The sequence below is a fragment of the Hypanus sabinus genome, chromosome 4 (assembly GCF_030144855.1).
Source record: "Hypanus sabinus isolate sHypSab1 chromosome 4, sHypSab1.hap1, whole genome shotgun sequence".
Taxonomy (NCBI): Eukaryota; Metazoa; Chordata; class Chondrichthyes; order Myliobatiformes; family Dasyatidae; genus Hypanus; species Hypanus sabinus.
This window is the reverse complement of record NC_082709.1, coordinates 69,703,793-69,724,090: the sequence shown is the minus strand read 5'-3', so window position 1 is coordinate 69,724,090 and position 20,298 is coordinate 69,703,793. Positions and strand designations below refer to the sequence as shown.

Below are 20,298 nucleotides of genomic sequence, written 5' to 3'. Positions count from 1 at the left end.
TCTATGACTATGAATTAGCATTTATCATAAGAAAATGTCCCAAGCCACTTCATACATAAAATTTAATATGGAGTGTTAGGACAGGTTTGATAATTGCTAGAACTGATAGAAAAATTGGTAGAACAAAGGACCCTAAGGAAAATTCTGGCAATTCTTAGACAATGTTTTTCACCCTCTGCATGCCTCCTTGGCTGAACAGAGAAGCACTTTTAGTAATAGACTAAGACAACTGTGCTGCTCCAAAGAGCTCTATATGAGGTCATTCTTACATTCGTCCATTTGGCTCTAAAAATGAGTCAACCTATAGCTGGGGAAGAGATGATTCTTTCCTGTTAAACTGTTAGTGGTAACTTATTTTTAATTTTTTCTTACTTCTCTTCTAATATTTATATTTGTGCACTTGTAATGCTACGGTGACACTGTAATTTCCTTTGGGATCATTGAGCTATCTATTTATAAAATATCTTAAAAGAGAGAGGGTGGAAAGTGGAAGGAAAGATATCCAGGGGTCAGGGAGATGGAATAAAATGTGGATAAACACATGTGTAATTACAATGTAAACAGCATCATAAAATGTGGTTTGAAGTGTTTACACTGCAGAGCAGTAGTGACAGAAGTAACAGATAGAGGAGGGTGGAGATGGAGGCTAACTAGAATGGTTGATCAAATTAACTGCTGAGGGAGGAAACCTTTAAGATGGTATGAAGATGTTCTAATAGCCCTATAGCACTCTCTAGAAGGGAGCTTTTGGAAAAGACAGTTTGCTGGGTGGGTAGTGTCCGCAATGATTTTTCCTGCCTGGTTCTTTGTCCTGCCGTGATGATAGACCACAGCCAATGAGCTATTCTGCTGTCCAAACAGTTCACTGCAGTGTTTGCATATTGTGGGAGGATGCTGCACCAAACCAGACAGTAATGGCTGACGTGAGGATGCTCTCCTTGACAGCAGTGTAGAATTGCACCAGCACTTTCTGGAGAAGATGGAATTTTATCAACTACTGCATGAAGTACGTCTTCTGCCGAGCCTTTTTGTTAATGGAGGAGATCTGGTTCTCCCATGTGAGGTCCTGAAAAATAATGATGCAGGGAATCTGGATGTTGAAAGGGTGTTAAATGTAGAGTCCTTGATGATGAGAGGCTGGAGGGGAGACACATTTACATTTGCAAATACATTTGGGACAAGTCAAGGAAATGACAAATTCCAATCCATGGTTTCTAATAATATAATAGTGATTCTTACAATTTAAAGATGAAAGAAGTAGAATTTGTCAAGTAACTAATGTCAAAAAACGCATCAAGATAATTATACTCTATTGAAGGATGACTCTTTGGTATTGGTTTATGATCAGTATTCCTGCCTTACAAACTGAAGGCCATATGGTAATTATTCTTATTCCTGTTTTAGTGCCTTACAGTATAAGACAAAGTTCAAAGTAACTTCAGAATCCAAATCAGAATCAGGTTTAATATCACTGGCATATGTCGTGAAATCTGTTAACATAGTGACGGCAGTGCAAAGCAATACATGATCAATGTAGAATAAATAACTCAATAACCCAATTACAGTAATATATATGTACATTAAATTGTTAAATTAAAAATAATGCAGAAGCAGAATGTGGGGTAGTGTTTAAGGGTTCAATGTCGATTTAGAAAACTTTATTATCAAAGTACATATATGTTACTATGTTCTACCTTGAGATTCATTTTCTTGCAGGCATTTAGAGGAAAAAATAAAGCAATACAATAGAATTTACAAAAAAACACACATAAATAAAGACTGACAAACAGCCAATGTGCAAAAGAAGACAAACAAGTAAAAAAATTAATACTGAGAACGTGAGTTGCAAAAAGTTTTTGAAAGCGAGTCTGTAGGTCATAGAATCAGTTTAGAGATGTGGCGAGTAAAGTTATCCACTCTGGTTCAGGAGCCTGATGGTTGTAGGGTAATAACTATTCTTGAAGCTGGTAGTATGGTACCTAAGGCTTAGTATCTTGTGCCCTATAGTACAATCGAGAAGACAGCATGGCCTAGATGGTGAGGGTCTTTGAAGATAGATGCTGTTTTCTTGTAAACATACTCAATGGTGGGGATGGTTTTGTCTGTGATGAACTGGGTTGTATCCACCACTTTCTGTGGTCTTTTCCATTCCTGAGCATTACTGTTTCCATGCTAGGCCATAATGCAACCATTCAGGATACACTCCATTGTGCATCTAAAGTTAGTCAAAGCTTTTGGTGACATACTGAGTCTACATAACCTTCCAAGAAAATAGGGTCGCTGTTGTGCCTTTGTGATGGCACCTAGAAGCTGGACCCAGGACAGACCTTGAGATACGTTAATTGCAAGGAATTTTAAGCTACTGACCCTCTTCACTTTTGATCCCCTAATGAGGACTGGTTCATGGACCTCTAGCTTCTTCCTGCTGTTGTCAATAATCAGTAATGTTACAGTACAGCAATCAGTGCTGGATCTCATTTTAAAAATTAATTAATTGGCAATGAAACACATTGAGATGCCCTGTGTCTATGCAGATGAAGATTTTCATTTCTTTCTCGAGGCAGATAAAATATATCCACAAAACAAATGATTTAATACATGCAATTATATCTGTACACCATACAGCAATTTAGCACCCTATTGACTTTAAAGTTGTACAGAAACAGATAGTCCAAACACTTTGGTTTTGCAAGGAGAGGGGGCAGAAAGAAATGTTGCAGTGCTGTGGAGGTTAAATGAGTTGGCTTTATGGTTTTGTTTGATGGATCATTTTTATGGTCGATTGGAAAGGCTGGTTTACTGAGCCAAATATTATGTTTTCTGTTCTATATTGTCTTCGCCTGACCTGGTTTTGCTTTCTTCCTCCCCTTCTGCATGGAGGATCCCAGCGGTACTGAGCTGTCCAGAAAGACTGACTATTGCAACACACCCATGAGACAAGTCAACAGAACTTTGAAAGATTCAAGATCAGTTTCTGATTTGCATTTGCTAGGTTTTCCCTCACGTTACTCAGCGTCAGCTTTCTTACCCAAAAAGTGCACAATATGGGAAACAGAGTGCCTGTGTTGATGTGTGGAACTGAAACTTTGGAACATGACTGTCACTCTATTTAATCTGATGGAGGACTCAAATGAAACCTTTACTGCAAAACTAGACTGTTTAAAAAATAATGATCCTTATTAGACTACATATTTCCTTCGTAAAGTTTGTACAGAGTTGGGATGTAGCTGAAAGAGCTCAGAAAGAAATAAAACCACAGCTCTGCAGTTATGAGATACCTCTTTTAATGTAGGGCACATGCAGGAGTCCGAGAACAGAGGGGGAGTCCCATCAGCTGCACCATATCCTTTCCAGCAAACCTAGGCAGGTACTGATCTGCAGATAGAAAGGAAGTGTTTATCAATTGGAAAGTAACACATAAAACTCGATGTATTCTGTTTTAATAGACTTGTGGTTAGCTTATTGTGAAAGTAAACTAGCTGGTCAAACACATTCTTTCATTAACTCATTTAAAATCTATTATTAATAATGTTCTTAGTTGAGTTGACCAACTACTACAGTGTCACATCTCTGCATACAGAACTGTACATTGCACTAAGTAGTGAGTTTTAATGAAGCATGTTAGGAATACTGCAGTATCTCTCTATTTTTAATTTTGTCAGGAAAATGTTGCACGTACTGTTCCTTAGAGGCCTAGAAGATTTTGATAAAATCAGACTAGCACCCTTGTGCATGAAGGTTGTTTTAAACAGTTGCCAGTCTAATATTATTCACTTGGGTGCTTGAAAAAAATTGCCAAATGTCACACTTCTAGATAATGAGATAAGCCAAGAAAGACTATGTGAGCACAGAAAACGTACATAGCTCCTTCACTAGCAAGGGACAAAACTCTGAATGCAGCATTTATTCAACTTAATTGCAGACTTAATAACACTCCATAACACAGAGTTTCACACAGATGGCCTGATCTGAATAAGGACCGATTGGCTGGTAGGAGGGGGTGGAGGTTGCCCAAATTTAGCAGGGAATATGCAATGCTTTTTACATCATGCTCTGGGTTTATAGTATTTAACTAACTAATGTTAAACAAGCAGACTGAATTGTGTGTGGTCACATTTGCCTATTTTACACTTGGGGCTGTGGGGAACCAAGTGAAATTGGGACAACTGCCTTGCAAAACACCATAGTGAGCATGACCTTCTCCTTCCAACTGCTTGTCAATATAGTTTGTTGCTCACTCCCATTTTGCCTTAGCCTCCAGTGGCTTCCAGTGTCCTTCAACATGATCTGGAAAAGCAACACCCCATTTTCTGGTCAGACACACCACACTGTTCCTGACCACAGTGAGTTGAACTTTTTCAAATTATAAATACAGTTTCAATGTTGATATTTGGTAATTGGTTTATTATTGTCATGTATACTAAGATACAGTGAATAACTTTGTTTTGCTTACCATTCATACAGATAATCTTAGAACCTATGTATATCGATTTTCAAATTGTAGCATTTGGGAAAGACTCTACAATTATGTTTACACCTTTCCTTGGTCCCACTGTAGTTCTTCTTTTGATCTTGTTCAGGTACTTTTGTCTCTCTTTCTATGATAAACATTCCCTTCCACATTTCACTCTTCATTTTCCTGTGCCTACTTAAAACATATTATAAGTGCTGTTGAAATGCCTTAGACCTGAACCTTTAATTCTATTTTTTTTCCACCAATACTGCCTAATCTGATGTTTGATCTACTTATATTTCAGATTTCTAGAAGAACATCAGTTATCGAGGAAGAATTAGGCCATTCAGCCCATCAAGCCTGCTCCACTATTCAATCATGGCTGAGTTATTTTAACCCCATTCTCTCATCTTCTCCCTGTAGCTGTCAATCTTTTTACCAATCAATCTTTGCCTTAAGTGTGCCCAGTGACTTGGCCTTCAGAGATCTCTGGGCAACAAATTCCACAGATTTACCACCCTCCAGCTGAAAGAAATCCACTTTGGTTTTGAAGGTCTATCCTCTTATTCTGTGCCCTTCTGACCAATGCATGATAAAACTTCAGTAGTATGTGCTTGCTTTTAGTCTTCTAGAAGTGCATGCTAACATTGGCCTTCTTACTATCAACTCAACCTGCGAGTCAAAGGCCTTTTGAAAATCCAAGTGAATTCACTCTAGCCTTTGAGGAAACAGTAAAATGCTGCAGATAGCAGAAACACTCAACAGGTCAGAGAGGATCTGTGGCAGGAAAAACAAAGTAAACATTTGAGATTCATAAGTGTCCAAAATCAAGTCCTCACTGTACATAACACAGGAAGTTTCTTTTGGTGGCATGTGGCATGTTCTTCAGGACATTTGGAGCAGAAACTAGGGCTCCTTGGTAAATCAGGTAGGACTACATTGAGCACCATCAGAAACCCAGAAAAGACAAAGGTGAGTCTTTTCTTCAGAATCGACAGTCAGCCCATGGTACTTCCCTTTCTTCTTTTGTCCTCTCCTCTCCTCAAAAAATGAACCAATGGAACATCCCACTCACTTCCTTACACGACAAACCAAACTTCCTTCAAACCTTCCCTTTGACACAAGTCCTCAAGTCTCAAGCTAAGTTTTATTCCTATTCCCACTGAAGTTCCATTCTATAAAGGACATATTTTGCATTCATGACCTCACTCACAGTGCTGGTCTTATGTTTTAGCTGGTCATGGCCCTTGCATTTTATTTCACGACCTACACTGAACTTTCTCTGTAACCACAACACTATAGTACATCGAACATACTGTGGAACACTACAGCACAGTACACTTTATCCCATGATGATTTGCAAACCCTTTAACCTACTCTAAAATCAGTCTAACCTCAAAGAATTTCTGCTCTGAGAAAAAGTCTCTAGTTATCCACTCAATCTATGCCTTTTATCATCTTGTACACCACAAGTCAGCTCTATACTCGCTTCACTAACTATATTCTGCTTTTCATTGTATATTTTTATTTTATACCGTTTCAGTGTACTTACCTTTGGAATGATCTGTCTGGGTGGCATGGAAACAAAAGCTTTTTGCTGATCTTATACATGTCAAAACAATAATCGAATTACAAATTACAACCAGTCCTGTCTTCATGCTGCCTTCTATCTCCAGACAGATAATGCCAAAGGTCAGGATTGAACCAGGTTCACTGGAGCTGTGGGGCATCAGCTCTCTCCACTGTATCATGGTGCCATATTTATCTCTTCAAGTACAGTTAAATTATTGTCTTCTCTCTGTGTTGCAGTGTAGTTTGGAGAAGCTACTTGATGCTGAATAGAGTAAATGTGGACCTCCTATGTTTTGCTGCAATTGTTCCCAACTTCACACTACAGTCAGAACAATGATGGAAGGGAGGTCATTAATGAAGATAGCTCAGCACAGGGCACTGCCCTGGGGTACTCTCTCCATAGTGGCCTGAGACTGGGATGATTGACAACCATAATCATTTTCTTTTATGGCAGGTCTGACCCCAACCAGTTTGCTCTTCATTCCCATTGGCATGTAAAATGAATTTTGAATGGATTGGGGGTCTGCTTTCAGACTTTTTTTAAAAATGTTACTCTCTTCAGGCTTTTCCGGATGGTTAAAATTACTGCTATTACTTTCATTTTTTGAATAGATAATGAAGGCAGAAGGTCAAAGAGTGAAGGAGAAGTTTAAAGACCCCTTTTCACTCAAGAAATGGCTACAAGCACAACGTAGCTTTTGGGAACTTCAGCCCACAAAACAGGTAAGTATGAGTCAGGCAGAATGTAAAAGTTAACAATTTTAAATCCATTCCAAAATTACTAGTAACCCATGAATATATAAGAATGAAAATACTAAAGGAAGGCAGCTGGCTCTTCAATTCTTTACTGCTATTGAATAACGCTTTCATCCATCCGATCTTGAATTCAGCTCCACTTGCCTACAACCCCTTAAAATCCCCTAGAAATCAATTACTTATCAATGTTGGCCTTCAATATATTCAATAACCGGACCTCTATGGAACTCTCTTGTAGAAAGTTCCAACAATTCATACCCCTATGAGGGAAGAAATTATCATTTTCCTTTTAAATGTGTGACCCCATTATTCTCAGACAATGCTCCACTTTTCTAGATTCCCCATAGTTTGAGACATCTTTTCAGCATCCAACCTGTCAGGCCACATCATATGTTACAAAAAAATTTCTTCCCATTTCTCTTAACTATCAGTGAAGGATCTCCAACTTTTCTGATGGCAGCAGCGAAAAGAGAGCATGCCCTGGGAGGTGGGACTGGTGATGATGGATGCTGCTTTCCAGCGACAATGTTTTGTGCAGATGTGTTTAATGGAGTGAAGGGCTTTGCCTGTGATGGACTCGGCTGTCTCCACTGCCTTTTGCAGGATTTTCCATTCCATAGCATTGGTGTTTCCTTACCAGGCTGTGATCCAACCAGTCAATATACTCTCCAATACAAATCTACAGAAGTTTGTCAACATTTTAGATGTCATGCGAATCTTTGCAAACTTCTAAGGAAGTGGAGGTACTGCTGTGGTTTCTTCGTACATGCACTTAATGTGCTGAGCCCAGGACAGATCCTCTGAAATGATAACCGATCAATTTTAAATGGCTGACCCTCTCCAGCTCTGATCCTCTGATGAGGATTGGCTAGTGAACCTCAGATTTTCTCCCCCTGAAGTCAATAATGAGCTCCGTGACCTTGCTGACATTGAGTAAGAGGTTGTTGTTGAGGCACCACTCAGTCAGATTTCCAATCCCTCCTATACGCTGCCTCATCAGCATGTTCTATTCATCCTGTGACAGCAAACTTAAATATTGCATTGCAGTTGAGCTTAGCCACACAGTCATGAGTGTAAAGCAAATAGAGCAGGAGGCTAAACATGCAGCTGTGCTGATGGAGATTGTAGAGGAGATGTTATTGCCAATCCAAACTGACTGAAGTCTGCAAGTGAGGAAATCCAGGATCCAATTGCACAAGGAAGAATTGAGGCCAAGGAGTTGAAGCTTATTTGAGGGAATGATAGGATTGAATGCCGAGATGTAGTTGATAAAGAGCATCTTGATGTATGCATCTGTGCTGTCTAGATGTTTCAGGATTGAGGGAAGAGCCAGTGAGGTGGGATCTGCTGTGGACCTGCTGCACAAGTAGGCAGTGGCCCTACCTATGTGCCACTCCAACACAGATCTCAGGAATCCGGGCAGCTAAAGACACTTGAGAACTGCTGACTCCCTTCTGAGTGCCAGTTTGCCCAATTCTGCATCTACATTCAACATTTCAGCCATACTTAAATCAGTAATCTATTCATTCTATTTCATGAATCCAATGATGATTTGTCCCATTCCCTCCAGTGCCTTTGATCTTTGCCTTCCCTGATGCGCCCCTAGATATGTCCCAGTACTCCTTCTGCATTGTCACAGATCCACCCTGTCCACAGCCCATAGGTGTCTCAGTGTTCTGGCTCACTAATGCCCTCACCCCTGAACTACCTTTGGTCTCTCTCACTCAACTCTGGCATACTTAGTTCTGTGAGGAGTTTGTACATTCTCCCCATGACCGTGTGGGTTTCCTCCCACATTCCAAGGATGTACTGTTAGGGTCGCTATGTTGCTGGCATGCTATGTTGCTGACAGAATCATGGTGACACTTGTAGGCTGCCCCTAACCCATCCTCACCACTTTAATTTGATGCAAACGATGCATTTCGCTGCATGTTAAGATATACAGTAGCTGGAGAGACGGGTGCATTAACACCATTCAAAAGATGTTTAATCATGGATTTGGAAGATTTAGAGGATTTTAGCCAAAGTTAGGCAACTTGGTCAGCATAGAATAGTTGGGCTGCAGGACCTCTTTCTGTGATGTATAACTCTATGACTCTGTCACTCTATGGCAGATGAACTATAATGTGGGAAAGTTTTTAAATCATCCACTGTAGCATAAAAAAAGCTGCAGAAGATGTTAAATGGTGGGAGACTGACAAATCATGATGTTCAAAGGGACCAGGGTGTCCACATACTTGAATCACTATAGGTTAACACGTTGGTACGCTAAATAATTAGGAAAGCAAATAGTATGTTGGCCTTAGTTGCAAGAGCATTTGTGTAGAGTAGATGTCTTATTCCAAATATCTCAAGCCTCTTGACTCCATAAGTGGTGTGATGTCAGGGTTTGACAAGGTGGATGGAAAGTTAATTCTGTCTCCATCACTGCAAGCTTCTCTTTGTGCTGTGATCCACCTTGCAGAGTGAGAAGCAATCTTGAAGAAGTGCCGTTGCTGCATTCAATACAATATCTGATGATTGACAGTATCTGCCAGCAAAAATCCCTTACTTTGCTTTGTTTGGCAGCACGCCAAGGAAAGGATTTGCATCTTATCAGTACATCCAACAAAGTGTGAATGGACATTTTGTGCTAGAGATGTGCAGATAACAACTAATGTATGCAAATAATAACAGCAGAAATGGCATGTTCTTTCAGAATATGTGTAGTGACGGCATTGGAGAATTTGTTGAGAGCTGAATTAGAGAGCCTCTGGAAGGGGTTCGAGGAGTACAATTCCTTATTAAATTATATTTACTGATTATTGGTTTCTGCACCTCGTTGGCACCTTATTGGTTGGCTGCATCAGCAAGGGGTTGGTTACAGTTAAAGTTATTAAGCTCTACCTAAAAATAACCAAGCTTTGTCAGGCCTGTGCAGGCAGGCATCTCCCAGTTTCCACCCAGTAACAGGAGTCACCTGCCGCTCATTTCCAATTCATCACCTGCAGCCTATTTAAATCCAGCTCTCATCCACAGTCCTTGTGCACTCATACAAATGAGCCAGCCTCAACCAGTTGCTCCTAGCCTTCAGTTACTTTGTTGCCTTCTTAAATATCTGTTCCCTCCTGTTTGGTGGCCCTAGTGACTTGTTATTTTGCAGTTCGTTATTAAAGTTATCGTTCACTACTGAAAGTAAGTTAACAAATTTCACGTCACATGCCAGCGATGATAAACCTGATTATGAATTCTGATCCTGAATTGTTTTCACTGCTCTGTGTTTGGGTCAAGCCTCCTCTACATTTCCTGACAGTCTTAGGGACACAGCTTGGCACATCATGGAAACCAGCCTCCCTCCCATAGACTCTGTAAGCACTTCTCACTTCCTCGATGAAGCTGACAACATAATCAATAACCCTACCAACCCCAGATATTCTTTCTACTCTCCATCCCATTGGGCAGAAGCCAGAAGAAAGCACATACCACAGGCTCAAGGACAGCTTCCACCCCACTGTTGTAAGATGATTGAATGATCCTCTAGTATGATAAGAGAGACTCAACTTACAATCTATATTGTTATAGCGTTGTACCTTGTTGTCTGCCTGCACTGCACTTTTTCCATAACTATAACACTTTATTCTGCATCTGCTACTGTTTTCCCTTATACTACAGGATCTCAATGTAATATTGCAACAAAATGCTCTGTATTAGTGGCATGCAGAACAGTTTTTTTTCTCACTGTACCTTGGTACCCATGACATTGATAAACTGAGGAAACTGAATAATGGCATGATGTGAGAGGGAGCTGGCTCCATAACTTTCCAGTGGTTTGCTGGTTACTTTGCTTAAAGCAGCCTCGAATCTTCAGAGCCTCAAAGGCATATTAAAACTAATAGACCTATTTTGCCAGTGAATGGGTCTACCACTGCAAATTCGTATCATGTCATGCCCTCAGGCATTGCGGAAAGTCAACAAAGCTATGTATGCTTCTTGTAGAAAATGCAGTCTGCACAGATTTTACAGAGGATGGTCCGGTGTGACCAATCTTACTAGATTTTCTGAAGAGGTCACAGAGAGAGTTGCAATGGTGATACAGTAGATTATCCAGGCTTTCAAAGGACTTTTAATAAGGTACCTGAATATAGACTAATAAAAATATTGGGGAATGCAGAGTCAGGAGAAAAGTAACAAAATGGTTTACTACTTCGTTTCAAGACAGGAGGTAGAGAATAAGCTATTCACAGTGGAACAAGGTGGAGAGTGGTGTTCCACAAGGTAAAGCCACACAGTGGCTACTTTATTACTTACAGGAGTGGAATCTAGTGTGGTCTTCTGGTGCTTTAGCTAATCCACTCCAAGGTTCCAAGTGTTGTGCATTCAGAGATGCTTTTCTGCATACTACTGTTGTACCACATGGTTATTTGAGTTATTGTTGCCTTCCTCTCTGCTTGAAACTATATGGCCATTCTCCTCTGACCCCTCTCATTAACAAGGCATTTTTGCCACAGAATTGCCGTACACTGCAAACTCCAGAGACTGTTGTGCGTGAAAATTCCAGGGGATCAGCAGTTTCTGAGATACTCAGACCATCCCCCACCTGTTATTCCCCCAACAGTTATTCCATGATCAAAGTTATTTAGGTCCTATTTCTTCCCCATTCTGTTTGGACTGAAGAACAACCGAATCTCTTGGTTACATCTGCATGTTTTAATACAGTGGGTTGCTGCCACAAGATTGGTTGGTTAGATATTTGCATTGATATTTGTAGGTCAACAAATGCACCTAATAAAGTGGACAATGAGTTCAATTGGTAAGTTGGTTTATTATTGTCATATACACCAAGGTACAGTGAAAAACCTTGTTTTTGCATGCCATCCATACGGTTCATTTCACTACAATAGTGTGTTAAGGTAGTGAAAGGAAAATGTAGAATGAAGTGTTACAGAGCAGGCAACAGGGTGCAAGGCCATAACAATGAGCTCAGAAGTCCATTTTATTGCACTAGGAACTGTTCATTTGTCTCGCAAGAGCGGGTAGATGCTGACCTTGAATCGAAATCAGGTTTAATATCACTGTGAAATTTCTTGTTCTGTGGCAGCAGTACATTGCAATATGTAATAATAAAAACAGTAAGCATATTTAAAAAAATAAATAGGTAGTGAAAATGAGAGCAAAAAAGGAAAAAAATAGTGAAGTAGTGTACATGGGTTCATTCTCAATTCAAAAATCTGATTATTTGCAAATATACAAATCACTACAAGCAGTGAAATAGGTTCATAAGGCCATGATAAATGCAGACAAAATAGTTGTACTGCATGCACAAGAGACTGCAGATGCTGCAATCTGAAACAGTAAACAATCCAAAGGGTCTACAGGTCGAGCAACTGCTAACATCTTGGCTCAAAACTGTGCATCAGGACCGAGAGTGGAGAGGGGAGGCAATCGGAATAAAAAGGAGTTGGGGGGTGGTGAGAAAGGATCCTAAGGTGATTGACTAGCCGAGAAGGGGTGAAAGATGACAGGCAGGTTGAGCCAGGTAGGGCAGGTGAGCAGGACTGGAGTTAGAATCAAGGAGCACTACAGCAAAGAAACAAGCTCTGTGGGCTACCTAGTCCATACTGAACTGTTACAATTCCTGATCTCGTCAACCTGCATGTCGAGCACAGCACTCCACACTCCTCCTATCCATGTACTTAATCAAACTTCTCAGAGAAGTTTTATATCAAATCTGAATCCACCATTTCCACTGCCAGTTCCTACCAGACTCTTACCACCTTCTGAGTGAAAAGGTTTTGCTTCATGTTCTCCTTAACTTTTCACCCTTTCTTGTGATCTCTAGTTCTAGTCTCACTCAACCTCAAAGGAACAAAGCCTGCTTGTATTTATCCTTTATACACCCCTCATAATTTTGTATACATCCATCAAATCTCCTCTCAATCTCCTATGTTCCAAGGAATAAAGTCTTAATTTATTCATTTTTTTTCCTTATAACTCAGGTACTTGGAGTATTGTCAGCAGTTTTGGGCCCTGTATCTCAGGAAGGATGTGTTGTCTTTGGAGAGAGTCCAAAGGAAGTTCATGAGGATAATTGCCGGAATTAAGATGTTAGCATATGAAGAGTATTTAGCATCTTTGGGCCGGGACTCACTGGAATTTAGAAGAATGCGTGGGAATCTCATTGAAACCTTCCGAATGCTGAAAGGACTAGATAGAGTGGTAGTGGAGAGGATGTTTCCTTTGGTGGGGGTATCCAGAACTAGAGGGCACAACGTTTTATTGAGGAACAACCATTTAGAACAGAGGTAAGGAGGAATTTTTTTAGCCAGTGAGTAGTGAAGTTGTGGAATGTTCTGCCACACTGACTGTAGTGGAGGCCAAGTCCAAGGGTATGTAACACCCTGGGAAAGGGTTCACTGCTAAGGTAATGGTATTTCTGTAGAAGCAATGTTTGGGTTATGGTTATAGATAATGGGTGTTTTGGAATGTGAGCCGTCCAATGAAGGGAGTGTGTTTTTGTGTTGTGTGTCTGACACCAGGGTGAGCAGGGTCATTTGTTCACTGGGAGATGAAGGGAGAAGATGCTGGAGAGAAGAGGTCGTAGGACTCAACCCAGAGTGGGGCCATGATTCGACGAAGCCTGGGGAGATCGAAGAAGGATCAGTGAAGCGGAAACCATGAGCTCCAACTTGTGCACATTAGACTGTCTCATTAAAATTAGCCCTTTTTTTTACTTTTTCTATACAAACCCATTAGTCAAATTAAGAATTATAAAGCTAAATTGTTCAATTGTATGTAGTGTACTGTTTGTTATTTTGTGGTACTTACATGTAACAGAATAACAAATCATGCAGCATCCACACAAACAGGGGTTTTTGGAGTGGGCCTGCACCCCAATCTCACACGTTTGGCAGGACCAGAGATTGTCTTCCCTCAGACTTACGCATCCGACGGAACCAGAGCGTTTCAATTGTTGGGGCATCGTCGGGGATTAATTTTGTTGGATGCTGTGTGATTGCCCTGAGCATTGATCCAGTGGGTTGTGTGTTTAAGTCTGTGCTACACTATTGTCCACTAAAGTGAATATGGTACATGATTATGGATGCGGCCGGGGTTGAACGGGCTGAATTGCAAGTTGAGTCTCCCATAGTTGGGGGTAGAGACTTCAAAGGCAGGGTGCTCGCGTTTCTATGGAGCGAAGGGAAGGAGTGGTCTGATTTGGAATGACTAATGAGTCTCCCAGCGAGGAGTGAGTATTCTGAGTTGGTAGCGGCCCTTACCTCCCTGGCGAATACATGGGAAAATGCCCAGGCTCAAAGCCCCAGCTATGAACGAAGCCCATAACCTCATGAACGAAGCCCACCCCTAAAGGGGGCAGAGGAGTATGGAACTTGGGCAGAGCAGACTGCTCAGCTGTTAGATGCATGGCAGTGCTCTGATGACGTAAAACAACAGTGATTGATTGAAAGTTTGCGAGGGCAGGCTGCTGACCTAGTGAGAACAGTAAAGGCACAGAAACCCCTTGCCATCTTTGTGGCCTACATGCCAGCACTAGAGTAGGTGATTGGTGCGACAGGAAGCCCAATGGAGCCCATGACAGGGTTTCAGAACATGTGTCAGGAGCAGAGGGAGAAGCTTTCTTCCTACATCTTTTGGCTGGAGAGGCAGCTAAATTGCTGGTGGAGCAGAGGGGCCATTCAGACGGTTGTGTGGATCAGATAAGGATAGACCAAACAGCAAAAGGTCCCAGTTCCCAGAACCTGATTGCTTGGTGTCTCCGACTGTCTCGTGAGACGCAACCCCCTCTGTCATTTGTTAAGCTGATCAGAGAAGTACGAGAGGAGGAGAATGTGTCGGAGGTGCGGGGGGCCTCCGTCAACAGGGTACAGTGCTCGGTAGTGATCCCCTGCATTGAAGTGACCATGGATGGACCACCCTGGGGAGTGGTAGAGGAGATTGCGGCAGAGTTGAGAACTGAGATGTCATGGTTGTTATCAGTGGGTGTGGCCCCCCTCTTACCACCCTCCCACCCCCCCCCCCGTATGATGGGGCTGATAGAGAGGTGGACCATCTAAGTGGACGGATTATGTAGAGGGCTACTGGTAGCCAGGGTCCCCCAAGAAGGGGAGTGGCCAGTATTGTCTGTTATAACTTTGGTGAAGAGGAACACTTCAGACAGGAGTGTGAACAACGGGATACCCCTCGGAAAGTGAGCCCCCGGGTACCTAAGCAGAGAGACACATTGGGAAAGTTTAGAAGAGACCCAGTGAGGCGATGGCCTGGTGTCTTGGGGGGAACATGTTCCCAGCAATATATCAGGGAACACCCTAAAGCAAAAAATCCTATTCCTGAAGGCTTAATAGGGACAATATCCATTGTATTGCTACAGATAGCGATACAGATTTATGTTAGAACCATACTTCACACAGTGTTGCAGGTCACTTTGCTGTACTGTTCATTTTACAACCAGTATTTGATGCATTTGTCATTGACGACACTCAGTGCAATAGAGATCTGGGGTCTTAGTGCGGGTGATTATCTGTATTTTGGTCATTTGTCAGTGAAGATGGAGTTCTGGGAGGCCGATGTGGGAGTGGCTGAGGTCCTTGATAAATTAGCACTGGTTTGTCCAGACCCCGTTGAGAGGGGCAGAGTTTCAATTCTTGAGGAGACAAATATTTCTATTGTGAGGAGGTAAATGGGAGCCTGCAAGGAGAGACCTGGAGAGAGCTTCCTGAAGACATTGTCCATTCATCCTATGGTTCGAGCTGCTTTTGAGGAAGTGTGTGGCCACACTGGGCTGGATAATGAGCTTAGAATATGATTCTGTGGTTCACCCAGTCAAAGCCAACTGTGTTATGGTCTGGGGAAGTAGTGAGAGCGATGGGAAACCTCAAATTTTCTGGAATGCCTAAGGCCAAGGCCCTTTTGGTAGATGCTCCAGAAGACCACGAAGAGGAGTTGGGCAGGCCTGCTGGGGTACTGGTGTGGCCTGAACTGCAGAAGCCCTCAGTTGTACAGGCAAGCAGGATAGCAGTGATTGTCAGGAACACCACGAAAAGGGAGGTCACCTTCAAGCGGGGGATGCCCCTGGCGCATTTGTTCCCGGTGACGGTAATGTCTAGTGTCCCTGTGAGACAAGCTGGGAGAAACTATCTGCAAAAGGGGGAAAGTTGCTCGCTAAGCCATTCAACTTCGGGACTCCCCGGTTCCTGTGGGTTGGGAAAGGAGGTTGATGGAGAAGATGTTGAAACTGGAAAGTGTCTTTTCTGATGTGGGTTGTTCCAACAGCACTCGCCACACTATCCGTGTGACTGAGGATACCCTGTGCAGAGAAAAGTCACGGCAACTGACCACTGCAGAGGTGGAAGACATTTGGCAGCATTTGTGTAAATTGAAGGAAGCTGGGATCGTCACTGAGTCCAGAAGCCCATACGTGTTCCGAATAGTAGTGGCAAGGAAGAAGAATGGGAAGATACGGACATGTGTGGACTATAGGACTCTAAACAGGTGTATCGTCCCCAACCAGTATACAGTCCAGAGGATCGAAGCCACGCTGGCCTGTCTGATTGATGCAAAGTGGTTCAATGTGCTGGATATTACAAGATCCCCATGAGTGAGGCTGAGAAAGACAAGGTGGCATTTCTATGTCCACTGGGATTCTTCCAATTCAAAAGGATGCCCCAGGGTATATTGGGAGCCCCTGGGACCTTACAGCGTGTCATGAAGAAAACAGTGGAGGATATGAACTTGTTTGAGATATTGGTGTATCTGGGTGACCTTATAGTGCTTGGGTCCACACGAAGCGAGGCTACTGAAGGTGCTCGGCCGCTTGAAAGCTGAAGGGTTAAAACTTTCCCTGGACAAGTGTCAGTTCTGCAAGATGTCTGTCAGCTATGTTGGGCACATAGTCTCACAGAATGGAATAGCTATAAATCTGTCTAAGATAGAGGTGGTGACCACATGGCCAGGGCCCCAGACTGTGAGCACTTTGCGCTCATTCCTTTGGTTCCATGGGTACTATCAGAGGTTTGTGAAGGGCTACACGGAAGTGAGTCACCCTTTAAATCAGTGTAACGCATTGTAAAGCTTCACTGCTAATGTAATAGCATCTCTGTAATGTTTTACTGCTAAAGTAATGGTTTCTCTGTAGCAACAATGTTTGGGTTATGACTAGAGATAACAGGGGCTTTGGAATGTATGCTATCCAATGAGAGGCACGTTGTTCTTTCTTGTGGGTCTGGGAACAGGGATTTTGCGGTCTTTTGTCGGTGAGAGATGAAGAGAGAAGATGCGAGTGGAGAGAATTGGTAGAGCAGAGGATGGAGTGGACTTGGAGCGAGGGTCCGATGGTCAGTGATGCTCGGAGGAGGTTGGTGGGGGACGAATGGATGAATCCATGAGCTCCAACGTGCACATTAGACTGCTTCATTAAAATAGGCCCTTTTTCTTTTTATTTTCTTTACTAACCCTATAGTCAAATTAAGATTTATTAAGTTCAATTGTTAAATTGCATATGGTGTACTGTCTGATATTTTGCGGTTCGGATTTGTAACCGGGCAACACATCATGTAGCATCCACACAAAGGAGATTTCTCATTTTGTCTGGGCCAGAGGCTGCCTTCCCCTGGACAAACGCATGCTGGCTGAACATAAGGGTTACAATTGTGGGGGCTTGTCCAGGATTGATTCCGTTGTCTGCTGTGCCTGAGCATTGAACCAGTGGGTTGTGTGTTTAAGTACGTGCTGGTATGGATGCCGGGGGTGGAGAGGTGGTGTGCCTCTGTGGGGTTACTGGTACTTTATGTGTGGGTGTTAAATGGAGTGGATATTCGAACCCTGGATGAATTGTTAATTTGTGTTTTGAATACCGCTAAAGCTGTTGGCAAAGTTGAGGTTGTAGTCTGGTGGTTTGATAAAATGGCGGGCTCAGACTTTGTTTTAGTTCAGACTAGCATTGATGTAACGGCGGTGGAACTACCAGCATCTGTCGGTGCCCCAGGTGAGGCGGGGCCATGGCCTGTCCATACTGTCAGGGAGGAGGGGAATGGAGCAGAGTGGGCCGAGTCACAAGTCGAGCTTCCTGTTGCTGGGGGCGGAGACTTCAAAGACAGAGTTCTATCATTTCTGAGGAGTGAGGGCAAGGAGTGGTCAGATTTGGAATGTCTAATTAGTCCCCATTCCCCAGTGAAGAGTGAGAATTCTGAGTTGGCATCATCCCCTTACCTCTCTGGTGAATAAGTGGCCCAGTACACAGACAGTGGGTCCCCACCAGAAACTAAGAATATTCTCTGGAATAACGCCCACCCCCAAGGGGGAAGAGGGGTATGAGACTTGGGTGGAGCAGACCTCTCAGTTAGATGAGTGGCAGTGCTCTGATGACATAAAGCAACAGAGATTGGTTGAAAGTTTGAGGGGGTTGGCCCCTGATGTGTTGAGAGCTGTGAAAACATGCCAGCCCTCAGCTAACTTGTGGATTATCTGGGCGCATTGGAGAGTGCTTTTGGTATGACAGGGAGCCCACTGGAGCTCATGGTGGGGTTGCAGAACATGCGTCAGGAGAAGGGGGAGAAACTTTTTGTTTACATTTTTCAGCTAGAGAGGCAACAAAATTGTTTGCGGCGCAGAGGGGTCATTCAACGGCTGAGGTGGATAAATTAAGAAAGGATCAGCAAGCCAAGGGTGCCCAGTCCCAGACCTGATTGCTCGTGGTTTCCGACAGTCCCGTAAGACATGACCTCTCCCTGCTTTGTTGAGCTGATCAGAGAGGTACGGGAGGAAGAGAATGCATCGGAGGCACGGGGGGGCTCTGCCAGCAGGGTGAAGTCCTCAGTGAGCATGGCTAGCTCAAGCCGAGGGATGGTAAAGGAGATTATGGCAGAGTTGTAACACTGAGATTCATAGGAAATCATTCCTGACTGTGGCCATCAAACTTTACAACTCCTCCCTCAGAGTGTCAGACACCCTGAGCCAATAGGCTGGTCCTGGACTTATTTTCACTTGGAATAATTTACTTATTACTATTTAATTATTTATGGTTTTATATTGCTATATTTCTACGCTATTCTTGGTTGGCGCGACTGTAACAAAACCCAATTTCCTTCAGGATCAATAAAGTATGTCTGTCTGTCTGTCTGTTTGAGAACTGAGATGCCCCAGGTGTTAACAGCAGGTGTGAATTCCCCATATGATATGACTGGAAGAGAGCCGGACCAGGATCCCGCGAGAAGGGAGGGCGGCCGGTATCGTCTGCTATAACTGTGGTGAAGAGGGACTCTGCTGAAGTGTGAGTAGCGGGAAGCCCCTTGGAGAGTGAGCCCTTGGGTGCCTAAGCACAGAGAGATGTCAGGAAATTTAGAGGAGACCCAATGAGGGAACGGCCTGGTGTCTCTGGGGGAACATGGTCCCAGCAGTATATCAAGAAACCTCCGAAAGCGAAAGACACTATGCCTGAAACTTAATGGGACCATGCTCCAGTGGGTTGCTACGGATAGAGGGTACTTATGAAAGCCATACTCGACACCGGGTCGCAGGTAACATTGTTATACCATTCATTTTACAACTGGTCTCTGAAGCAGTTACCATTGACACCATTCAGGGCACTGGAGGTCTGGGCTCTCAGTGCCGGTGATTATCCATGTGACAGTTATTTGTCAGAGAAGCTAGGGTTCTCGGAGGCCAATGTGGGAGTGGCTGAGGTCTTTGAAACATTAGTGCTGGTTTATCTGGACCCCATTGAGAATGGCGTCATTTCAGTTCTGGTGGGGACCAACATCCCTGTTGTGAGGAGGCTCATGGAGGCCTGCAAGGAGAAAGCTGGCGAGAGCTTTCTGGGAACATTGTCTGTATAACCGGTGTTTCATACTGCTTTGGACGAAGTGCATGGCAATATTGAGCCGGATACCGAACCTAGACGAGGGAGACTGTGTGGTTCACCCAGTCGAAGCCAATGTGGCACAGCCTGGGGAAGTAGCTAGAGTGATGGACACCCCCAAATTTCCCAGAGTGCCTGAGGGCAAGGCCCTCTTAGTGGACACTCTGGAAGACCACAAGGGGGAATTGGGATTTCCTGCTGGGATACTGGTGAGGCCCGAGCTGCAGTAGCCCTGGGTTGTACAGGAAAGAAGGATGACAGTGATCATCAGGGAGGTCTCCTTCAAACGGGGGTTGGCCCCTGGCATATTTGTTCCCGGTGACAGTAATGTGTGGTGTCCCTGTGAGACACGCTGGGGAGAGACTATTGGAAAAAGGGGGAAAGTTGACCGCTGGGTCATTCAACTTCGGAGACTCCCTGGTGCCGCCGGGCTGGTAGAGAAGATGTTGAAATTGGAAGGTGTCTTTTCCACTGAGGAGTTTGACGTTAGTTGTTCTAAGAGCACTCGTCCAGGAGACCGAGGACACCCCATTTAGAGAGAGGTTGCAGTGACTGACCCCTGCGGACGTGTAAGATGTGAGGCAGCATTTCTGTAAGTTGAAGGAAGCTGGGATCATCACCGAGTCCCAAAGTCCCTATGTGGCCCAAAGGAAAGATGGGAAGGTAC

General features: G+C 43.4%; 1 long non-coding RNA gene across 1 annotated transcript; it reads left to right on the top strand.

Annotated features, from left to right (window-relative positions):
- Positions 1-4,639: 4,639 nt before the first annotated feature.
- LOC132392283 (uncharacterized) lies at positions 4,640-13,500 on the top strand. Its single transcript, XR_009511481.1, has 3 exons — positions 4,640-6,479; positions 6,638-6,748; positions 13,297-13,500. It is a non-coding gene; the product is annotated as an uncharacterized LOC132392283 (long non-coding RNA).
- The last annotated feature ends 6,798 nt before the right edge of the window (positions 13,501-20,298 follow it).